The sequence below is a fragment of the Astatotilapia calliptera genome, chromosome 18 (genome assembly GCF_900246225.1).
Source record: "Astatotilapia calliptera chromosome 18, fAstCal1.2, whole genome shotgun sequence".
In the NCBI taxonomy this organism is placed as follows: domain Eukaryota; kingdom Metazoa; phylum Chordata; class Actinopteri; order Cichliformes; family Cichlidae; genus Astatotilapia; species Astatotilapia calliptera.
The window spans coordinates 11760984-11770208 of record NC_039319.1 but is presented as its reverse complement, the minus strand read 5'-3'; positions in this window follow the sequence as shown (position 1 = coordinate 11770208).

Sequence of the window (9225 nt, the reverse complement as noted above, 5' to 3'; positions counted from 1 at the left end):
AAGATTAATTTTTTCCCATCATAGGATGATGAGAAAAATCCTCTTCTCTGCAAGCCTGTGTTGATTTATGGGGTTTGTAGATAGCTTTCCTTGAAAAAAAAAGTATTAAATAAACAAACAGTAATCCCCTGGAAAAAGTGGACTTAATATTGACAAGTGGTAGGTTTTCAGCTAGCTCCCAAAAAAAAAAAGCGTGTTCGAACATAACTGGTGCTCTGAATCACATCTTTTATTGTTTGCTTTAGGCACTGGTGTCATAAAGAGGTAATAATAATCACAGTGTTTCCATAATCGCCATGTATTGTGGATACTACTAGGCAACACTTTAAGGTAAATATTTTTGATATATTACAGCAGATGATACTTGAAGTGAAATTGGTCTGTTTTGCAAATGTTCAGTCTACCACATCGATCCAGATTGTTGTGTCACTGCAGCTACAGAAATACGCGGCTACCTGTAGACATACGGCGCCAATTTTGGGAGTCAGCATTTGACTCGAGGCTTTTCAGGAAATATACTCCCATCAAGAATTTGTCTGTTCAGACTGTGGTTAACATTGGTAAGGTTGTCGTCATTTTGTCCAGCCTTATAGGTTTTTATTTTATCCATCCACTCTCACTTCGCTCACATATTTTATGATGATGGGATGATGAGTAGAACTGATAAATTCAAGAGAATTGCTAACTTGGTGTCTTTCTGCTCCCCTTTCTTGCCTTAATACATGAAATATATAAGAATTAAATACACATTAGTGCTTTCCACGCTCATAGCGAATGAAAATTACTATGCGAGGAGCTTAAACCCTCTTCTTACTTCTCTTAAACGTCACCATAGATTTCCTGACTCTTCATCTGTTCTAACTGAATTATTCCTTCTCAGTTTCATCTGTGGTGTGGTCACACAGAGTGTTTTAATATGATTTCATTTGAAGGATAATTCGTCATTTTTTTTAAGGAACCTTTTGCAAGGAAATATTGTCACAGGTAACATGCTGAGATGGGCTCCACCCTGCACCGCAACCGTGATTTGAACAAACCGTTAGAATGAATGAATGGATGAAATTTGTGTGGCAAATTTGCAACAAACAAATGTTAATATTAGACAGCGATAACATGAATACACACAAAATGCAGTTGATGATTTTATTTATTAATACCCCGTCTTGTGTAGAAAAGTATTTGCCTCCTCTTGTTAAATCATACATTAACTGTGATTAACTAAAGTTTTTGGAAAGCTCAGCTCAGTTTTACTAGCCACACCCAGGCCTGATTACTGCCAGACCTGTTGAATCAAGAAATCAGTTAGAGTATAACCTGTGTGGCAAAGGGAAGTAGGCTAAAAGATTTCAGAATGCTGCGTTCTAAAGAAACTAAAGAACAGATGAGAAGCAAAGTTCTAATTTCCAAGGTTTTGAAACCACATTGAGACCCATTATCCACAACTCATCCAGGAGGTCACAAAAGAACCCAGAGCTTCATTTAAAGAACTGCAGACCTCACTCGTCTCAGTTATGACCAGTGTTGATGATTCAACAATAAAATAAAAAAAAACATGGACACAAATGTTTTAAGCCAAAAAAGAACAAAGGTTCGTCTCACATTTACTAAAAAACATCTGATAATCCCAAAGACTTTTGGAAAAATATTCTGACAAGTCAAAAGTTGAAGTTTTTGGAAGTTTTCTGTCTCGTTACATCGGGTATAAAACTAACAGCATTTCATAAATGAACATTATATCAACAGACAAACACAGTCTGGGGCTGCTTTTCTGCTTCTTGGCTGAGATGACTTAATTGACGGAACCATCCTTTCTGCTCTTTACCAGAAAACCTTGAAAGAGATTGTCTTCTCAAGTCTCAAAACAACAAGGAGTTTGTTTTGAAGTTGCCTACTCAAAGTCCAGACTTAAAATCCAATTGTGAGGCTTTGGAACGACCTCAAACAGACCCGTCATACCTGAAAGCCCTCCAATCTGGCTGAATTAAAGACATCCTGTAAAGAAGAGTAGGCCAAAATTCCTCCACAGTGATGTGAAAGACTTATTGCCAGTCATCACAAATTGCATTTTTAGTTCTTGTTGCCAAAGGTGCCAAAGGGCATAACCTGCTATTAGTTTTACAGGGCAATTACTTTATCACTAAGTAGGTTTGGATAGTTTTTTTCTTCCCAAATAAATGAAATAATCACTTAAAAACCAGATTTTGCATTTGCTCAATTTATCTTTGTCTAATATTAATGATCTGAGGCATGCAAATGTGACAAATATGCAAACAAATAGGAAATCAGGGGAAAAATATAGTTTTTTCTCATCACTGTAAAAATAAAAATGTTGCCCTCAGTTTGCACCGTTTCAGGATCAAATGAACACTCAGACTGATGCTTTTCGCCCAACAAATGCAAATGGCGCGCTGTAGAAACACATTACTTCAGACCAGGTGGAAGCTATTGCAAAGTGATACCGCACCTATTATGCATTGTTTAGGAAAGTAAAAGCTCAGGAATGAACTCTTATATCACCGCTGAAAAAGTTCCCTTTAAGAATTCCTTACAGAGGACAAATTACAATTGCTAACACAACACTCGCTGCTCTTCTTCATGGAGTCGGCGCTGGTGTTGTAACTCACATGGCACTAAAAGGGACGCCGTGTCTTAAGACCTGTTATCACCCGTGAGCTGAACCGTGTTTACAAAAGGCAGATCTGTAAATGAGTCATGTACTTCTAGCTGATCCGAGAAGTTTTGGCAATGCTTGAAGGACAATCTTGTCAGAGAGGATTAAGTTCTGAGGTAGAAGCTGATAAAAGATTGTGATGCAGGAGAAGGGGGAGTAGTATTTTAATGTCAGCGAAGAGAGGTGAGTATCTATCATAGTCGTATTATATCCTTCCTTCTGAGCAGATTAAGTGAACAGCAGGTGCCACATAAAAACAGCCATCAAAACCAGAGTAATATTTATATGATCTCCCATAAAGAGGCGCCGATGATTCTTTATTTGTGTCATTTATTTCCTTACAAGGAATTAAGCCATTCCTAGGAGGCCAGGGAAAATAAAAATCACTTCAGCATTCCTATTTCAAGTATGAGACATTTACGAGCAGCATCCTCCTCCGGGATGGAAATGTTGTATAAATAAAGGAAAAATATTGGCCAGAATGAATGAGATGCAAAATGGTGTGGAATTTTAGCCAAATGCACAAACCCAACCTAATGATCTAGCATGGTTTTTTATTGTAAGTCTAGACACTAGACAAATGGCTTGTGTTTTTTCTCCGCGCTGATACCCAGGGAACGTTTGTCTGGTGACAAACACTTGTTTGTGTACTGCAGAGCTCAGACAGCAGTACCGACAGCAGAAAGCATCACAGATGTCGAGGAATTGTTTCATTATGCATGAGCCGCATTCAATTTTGTCTCTTTTTCCTCCTAAATTGTAACTACATCTGACTCCTCCTCACTACATGAAGTTTAGATGTTCAGATTTCCATATTCAGAGCAGTTGAAGGATTTCTTTTCAAAGCATTTAAATTCTGGGAAACAGCAGAAGGACTAGAAGTTGTTTAAGAAAATGAAATATATATATCATCCCTATACTTTTTGATAACAGGTGTAAATGCAGCATGTCCTTAAAGCAGTTGGACCTCCCAGGTTTTTTTTACATTTAGATATAAAATCACATCATATACTGTTTTTTAAGCTGTCCTTCTTCTATATTCCACAAGGTGGGGCTGTGAAACGAGAAGGATGCCTCAAGTTCAGTGAAACTTTGAGGTGAAGCCTCTATGGCAATAAATAAATAAATAAATAAATAAATAAGAGGCCACCTTGCCTCTGTAAATATTTAACAATAATAATATATGAATAACAAACCTTTTTATTATTTAAATCTGACAATAAATTCATTTAAAAAGCTTATTCGTGTGAAAAATAACAGTCATTACTTTATTAGCAGATTAAATCTGCAGACTAAATATCTAGCAGCAACTTCCTGTATACAAGACAAACAAACTGTAGTTTAAAATTGGGATTCATCAGTGTAATTATGACCCTAAAAAAAGAACATTAACATCTTGGAGCTGAAGTGTGCCGTAAGCTCATTGCTTCCTCTGGCCTTTCAGACCTACACCTTTCCTTTTTTCTTCCTCCCCTCCCTTTAATCCTCCACTGTTCCATCAAATCCCACCACTCCCAGTGATCACCCCACCCCAAAGCCCCTACAAACACTCATGCACACTACAAACACTCACACACCCAGCATTGAAAAATAAACATCCCTGCACGCACAGGCCTTTTAATATCTGACTCAAATCAAAAGCATTTTAACTTAAAACACCTCTCCCCTGCCTGTTTAGTGTGTGAACTGTGAGAGAGCCTATAGTTTACAGATTGCAAGGTGTGGAGCGTATCCTTATCCAGATGGGAACCAATCACTAAATGGAACACTAAATAAACAAATAAATAAGAGCACCACAGCAAGTAGCACAGAGAGCATAAAGGAAGAATGCGGAGGCTGAGAAAACACTGTCAGCTTTACTGTCGATGCCTGACATATCTCAGCATGCTATCGGCACCGTTAATGTTCATTGCTGAAGCTCGCCCAGCTCTCAGTAGCATCTCTGCAGCGACATTCCTTCAACACGAACGAAACACTTCAATAGAACCTGGCTGACAAAGTGAGGTAGGCTAACAGCCGAGTGTTCACTGCTTGCAGAGACTCACACCGGAGGACATCACAAGCAGAAAACAGAACATCCCCAGTTCCATAAACTCACGCCAGCCTGCCCGCAGAATGGCCGTCATTAGCTTCAACAGCAGAGGCAGTGCAATCCAAGATCTGTTTAGAGACAGACGTTGCCAAATCAAGCCACCGTTTCCCCACTAGTGCAGTGGAATCAGCTCAATCCTGCAGCGGCCCAAGTGGATCTGGTTACGATATTCTGCCCCTCACTGTGATCATTTATGCCATATGCAACATAAACTAATCACAGACTAAGGTCTTTTCTGAAACACAAAGTGCGACAAGTGTTTTTCAGTGATCCACCGTATGAATGTAATGAATTATTAATGATTATTTATGTTTTAAGCACTTAAATATTTATGGATGTGGAAGGCAAAATGAACATAAATTATGAATGAAGAAGGATGTACAACTGCATTTCTATGACTCATATACATCGATCTCTATGAGAAAATGATTTATCCATGATCTAAAGTACCCACCCCCCAAAACAAATCCTATATAAATCAAGTAATTTAATTAAAAATATTAACGCCCAGTGTCTTAGAGTAAGCATACTGTTATACAGCCAAGAAGGGATTGTGCTAATTTGTCTTTGGAGAGTTCAGGGTTGCTCAGGAAGAGGAGAAACACCTGCGCGCTGCAGTTGTTCAGGCTGTTTTGGGTTCTCCAGAGTCATCGCTGCATCCTCCGTGCCTCTATCTTCCTCTAAAACTGTCTGAATTCACCAACACGCTGCAGCTGGACATGGGAGGGGGGTTGTAAAACTTTGGCATGTTTATTGTAGATCTTGTCAGTGCCGTTAGCAGCAACAGATGTGTTACATGCACTAACACTATTATCCCCCAAAACACTAATGTTGACAGGAATATTCCGGGGTTTTCCCTTAATTCTGCAAACACAAACAATCGTCTGTTTCGTCTGTGATGACTTTCTCCAGCACGCGGACAGCTTACACATTGCACAAGAAAGGTCCAAAAAAGGCGACATTAAGGAGGGATTATTGCGGTTAAAATGGTTTAACTGAGCGTCGCTCAACATCTTCTTGGTTCGGTTTTACTTAGCTGTCGGCAGGAGGCTTCCCTTCTTTCAATTTGGACTTTAATTACCTCCCGCTGGCCCGAAGTCTAACCTTCTTTTAACGCTCCATGAAATCACACAAGGAAAAACAAATAGCTGTAATGATTATTTCTCTGAAAATGTCAAACCACGGTGCAGGAGTGTTACAGATTCCTCTAGATTAATCATACTTTGTGATCAAATGGGTGCCATGTGTCATTATGTAGTTTACATTTCTCACCAGTGTTGCTTTGATTAAGCAGCTATCAACATTTCTTTCCTGCAGGTCTTCCAGTTCTCTGCTGCGGATGCATGTGCAGGCGCTTTGGTTTGACGTCCATTTGCTGAAGTGGTAAGTAGCGGAAATATCTGTTTATGTCAGAGGTACAGATTCTTTTTCAGTGCAGCTATAAACATTTTTAAGCACATTTTTGAGGGCGCAGTGTATGAGAAGCGATCAGGAAACTGGAGAAAGAAAACAATGTAAATGCAACATGCATGAAGTTTTTCTCTTCACTCTGGTGGTAACTGGAGTGAGGAGTTGTCATTTCAAGGGTGAAATTCTTTATATTTCAGATCTAATTGCATCCAAATGTTTGAGGGTACTGTGTGTTTCATGCAACAGAGGCATGCACTTCCCTGCTATTCCTGAAGCTTGACTTTAATATAAGAAATCTTTCAAAATACAAACTGTTGAAATCATTTCACCCCCACAGCTGTAGTAAATACAGTAAGTCCCACTCAAGCTCAAACATGTGCTTGCTTGGCCAAATAAAACCCAAAGGGTTTTTTTTTTGTTTTTTTAACTCACAAATATACAAAAGTTTTCACTGACCGTAATCTCTAAGAACTATCTCTGTTCAGCTCTAAACTCAGATAACTGAAGCCGACTCCTCGGTTAACTTCAAATTCCTGCAATCACGGTGTACGGATGAGCTCCAAGAGGCGGCGTTGCCTCATTTAAACCCAGCAGAAACTTGTAGAAGTTTTGGCGTCTGGAGTTTGCTGGGATTTGTGTCTCCTGGGTATAACAAGCACTTCATGCATGTATAACTCAGGAAGAGCTTTTCCTGCTTAATTTAGTGGATAGTCGGAGGATGAATAATGGCGACAACACATTAAATTTTAGATATCTTGCAGCCACGGTGAAATCCAGAGTATAAATTTTAAGCAAAACAAGCACACCTGACATACATTACCATGATTTCTGTCCACTACAGCCTCACTGCACTGTTCATCATAATAAATCCGAGCTGGCATCTGCTCACCATGCAGATACCTCAAACAAATACAGCTCTTGAATTACCTTCCCATGAGAGGTGTATTTCCAAAATAATACAGTATATACTACACTCGTGTTGCCACATGAGAAACCCTCTGACTTTAAGTTAAAGCCTACATGACAGCACAGATGCTCATTTAGAGTTTCAGGAACTGTTCTTAATTAGCTTCATTGATTAAACCACATTCCCTTCTCCGTCCTTTTTCCACGGCCATTTTTTACAGCAGGAATATCATCAGTAAACTGGAATAAAATAATGATGTTCCATTTCAGAATCCCAATAAGTCATAGCAGTGAACCCATTAAATAAAAATAGTAAACACAACTGTTCTTTACCTACAATAACATGAGACAATACCAATCAATCCTATGTCCTACAAAGTTCCAGGACTCCACCATAGAAACCCAATGATGTAGGATTTTTACCCATATTTGCTGATTCAAAACTGAAAACTTTCAGGCAAATGAAAGATAAACAGATTTTCCTAACATTTGTTTTACGTATGTAGTTATTAGCCCTTACCAACGATTACTTGTTGAAACTCTAGTTGGTTGGTTGTTGTGTTTGTGGCTGTTGCTGCACAGTGTCCTCTGGTGGACAAACTATGCAACACCAACACTGACAACTTAGCTGAAGGGTGTTTCTCCCGTCTCTCCTTTACTTTTTAAATGTTCATTTATTGGCTATTATAAATGCAGGTACTGATATAGCAGTACATCAGTATAGAGGTATTATCAGCCTCAGTCGAGCTCTACTTGGATAGCAGCAATGTTTTGATGTGATTGCTGTTTTTAGATTTACTATGCTGGCAGACACAGGAAACCTTCTTGGAGAGACACGTATGGATATGCTGTCCGGGAGGAGCTGGGCTGCATGTGCAACAAAGCTAAACTAGACAAAAATCAATCAGGTAGGATATGGGGTGCACGGAAGTCTATGTCCATCGCCTCCAGTGCTCCTATTGTCACTGTCTTCTGCACCAAAGCAGGTAAAATGGAGTCACAGTCTCACAGAGTCAATGCTTCCCATCAGGACAAATAAATACCGCTGAGATTTAACTGATTTTGTGTTATACTGTGAAAATAAAGTGTTTGAGCAGTGTATTATATGACCAAACATACTCAAATGCTCACACTTAAATAGGGTTGGATTAAAGTTTGCTATAGCATCTTAACAAAGACAAAGTTCACTTTTTAAACACAGCCTCACTAGAGACTTATTTGAAATTACATCAGTTTGTTTGTAATTTCAAGTAAAAGCTCAGTAAATGCAAACATTACTTAGCCTATTGATGAAACAATCGAGCAATCAAGCTTAATGCTTTATTTAAAGTAACTACATTGGAGGGTATACCCCATGGCCTAGCCTACTGATCTTCCCAGCCATTCAGCTACAAGTTGTGGTGATGTGGATGCCTAAAACTGGTTGATGGTAATGTACAGTGCAAACACAGGATATTTGTATTACAAAGATGATACCTCAGTATCTAATAATAGATTTTGTCACTGTAGACCATAGGTGTCAAACTCTGGCCCGCGGGCCAAATTTGGCCTGTAGCCTAATTACATTTGGCCCGTGAAGCCATAACAAATTACTATTAGAGCTGGCCTACTGGTATTATACAGCTAATATATATATCGTTTAGTATTAAGCTTTGCTTGTACCATATTCAGTTTTTCAGCAAAACTTGTTTGAGTCCATAAGAAAAGATTCATTCTTAAATCTGGAGGAAGATTTTGTTTTTCAATAAATATTAATGTTAGCCCGCAACTTTGTTCCAGTTTTGAATTTTGGCCCACTGTGTATTTGAGTTTGACACCCCTGCTGTAGACAAATGCTGTTCAAATGCTCAGAGACAATTCTGAAGTCTTGTCAGTTTACTACATTTCAGCAGCTGTCCATGCAGTATTTAACTTGCAAGTTTAATTTTCCATGGCAGAACATTGCAGGCACACCAGAGTGCAATTATAAATGCAAACAATGCTGCCCGCTAATACAGGGATTCAAGGTATACAAAAGACAACAAGCCCTACCTTTCTGGATTCTTCCACTAATACTGCTGTTTGGTGTCTGAGTCACAGACGGGCACAGCTCTACTCAGCAGAGAAGAGACTACTATACATGAAAATCCAGTACAGAATGGGGCTT